At 39.2% G+C, this 2314-nt stretch overlaps 1 non-coding gene across 1 annotated transcript; it reads left to right on the top strand.

Annotated features, from left to right (window-relative positions):
- The first annotated feature begins 1818 nt into the window (after positions 1–1818).
- Positions 1819–1925, top strand: LOC128282226 (small nucleolar RNA R71). Its single transcript, XR_008272435.1, has one exon. It is a non-coding gene; the product is annotated as a small nucleolar RNA R71 (small nucleolar RNA).
- Positions 1926–2314: the final 389 nt, after the last annotated feature.

The raw sequence follows: 2314 nt of genomic DNA, 5'->3' as shown, positions 1-2314 counted from the left end.
CATCCTTTCTGGAAGTGAAAATGTGAGGATCTACGGCATCTAATAAGACTTTATCGCCAACCTTGAGTTGATTTTGAAAGGTATAGAGCTCATTTTGGCTCAGTTTTGGTTTATCGTGTGTTCTTGGTTTATGTGTTAGCCATTCATCTAACTCCTCTATTTGTAGTCTTCGTTCCTCATGAGTAGGTCCTCTACTATTGCTTGAAAGTGACTCATGTGCTTCTTTCAGACTCATTTTCTGCAAAGTAGGTTGCACCATATTGTTAGTTTTAGTAGAATGGTTTAAATGATCACCTTCAATTCCTGATGTGTTGCCAGAATTGTGAGCTTGAAGGGTGATTGTTTCGTCTTCCACTCGAAGTGTGAGTTCACCTGTGCCAACATCAATGATTATTTTAGCAGTTGCTAAAAAGGGCCTTCCTAGAATTAAGGGAGTGTTGCTATCCTCTTCTATGTCTAGAACCATAAAGTCAACGGAAAATATAAATTTATCGATTTTAACTAGCATATCTTCAATAATACCCCTAGGGAATCTTATAGTTTTATCTGCTAATTGAATGCTCATCCTAGTCTATTTGGGTTTCCTGAGACCTAGTTGCTTAAACATTTTGTAAGGCATGACGTTGATACTAGCCCCTAGATCAGCTAATGCATAATTAACATCTAAACTACCAATTAAGCAAGGAATCGTAAAACTCCCTGGGTCTTTTAGTTTGTTGGGTAGTTTATTTTTGAGAATGGCTGAGCAAACTGCGTTCAGCTCCACATGCGACGCCTCGTCCAACTTCTGCTTATTTGCTAAAAGCTCCTTTAAAAATTTCATCGTGTTTTCCATTTGCGATAGAGCTTCAATAAACGGTAAGTTGATATGTAATTTTTTTAAGAGTTCAAGGAATTTACCAAATGGTTCATCTGAGCGGTCATTCCTTGTCGCATTGGGGTATGGCACACGAGGTTTATATTCGACGGTCACTGGTTTGTTTTTATTATAATCTACCTCACCTTTACCTTTGCTTACCACTGTTTCTTTCCTTGGTTCTGGCTCAGTCTCAATGACTCCTTCGGCATCTTGAATATTAATTGCGTTGAGCTGTTCCCTTGAGTTGGGTTCAGTATTACTTGGCAAGCAACCTTGTGGTCGTTTGGAGATTAGTTTGGAAAGCTGGCCTATCTGAGTTTCGAGCCCTTGAACCGACGCTTGTTGATTTTGAAGTGTTGCCTCGGTGTTCTGAAAACGAGTTTCTGACACTGATATAAACTTTGAGGGCATCTCTTCAAGGTTTGGCTTCTTTTCCTATTGATAGGGTGTCTGTTGGTAGCCTGGAGGATGTTGTGGTCTTTGATTTCCTTCACCGCCCCACCAAAAATTGGGGTGGTTCCTCCAACCTGCATTATAAGTGTTACTATATGGATTGTTTTGAGGTCGAGGATTATTACCCATGTAATTTAATTGCTCGTTATCCATGTTGTGGCCATAAGGTTGGTATTCCGAATGGTTTGTTCCACCTCCACTTGCTTCGCACTGCATTACTGGGTGAACCTGTGAAGAACTAAGAAAACCATCAATTTTTTTATTCAAGTGTTCTATCTGATTAGAGAGCATAGTGACCGAATCAACGTTATAAACACTGGCTGTTTTCATTGGCTTTGTCCTCATGACTTGCCACTAATAGTTATTCAATGATATCTCTTTTATGAACTCATAAGCATCTTCAGGTGTTTTATTATTTATGGTTCCTCCAGCAGCTGCGTCAACCCATTTGCCGAGTCGAAGGATTCAGGTCGTTATGGAATGTTTGAACCTGAAGCCAAAGCAGTAACCCATGGTGGGGGCACCTCCTCAAAAGGTCCTTGTATCTCTCCCATGCATCGTAGAGTGTTTCTAAATCCATCTGTACAAAAGAAGAGATATCATTACGTAATTTAGTCGTTTTAGCCGGAAAAAAATATTTTAATAGAAATTTTTCGATATTTGTTCCCAAGTAGTGATTGACCTTTGGGGTAACGAGTTCAACCACTGTTTAGCTTTGTTCCTTAATGAAAAGGGAAACAACCGAAGACGTATGACATTATCAGAAATGCCATTGATTTTAAATGTATCGCATAGTTCTAGGAAGTTTGCTAAGTGAGCGTTGGGATCTTTATCCTACAAACCGTCAAATTGAACAAATTGTTGTATCATTTCAATAGTGTTAGGTTTCAGTTCAAAAGTATTTGTAGTTACAGCAGGTCTAACTATGCTCGACTCAGTTCCTGTTAGAGAAGGTTTAGCATAATCATACATAGTGCGTAGAGCAGGATTTTGATTAACTGT

The sequence above is a fragment of the Gossypium arboreum genome, chromosome 1 (genome assembly GCF_025698485.1).
Source record: "Gossypium arboreum isolate Shixiya-1 chromosome 1, ASM2569848v2, whole genome shotgun sequence".
Taxonomy (NCBI): Eukaryota; Viridiplantae; Streptophyta; class Magnoliopsida; order Malvales; family Malvaceae; genus Gossypium; species Gossypium arboreum.
Note: the sequence above shows the minus strand (reverse complement) of the source record. Positions and strands in the feature narration are given on the sequence as shown.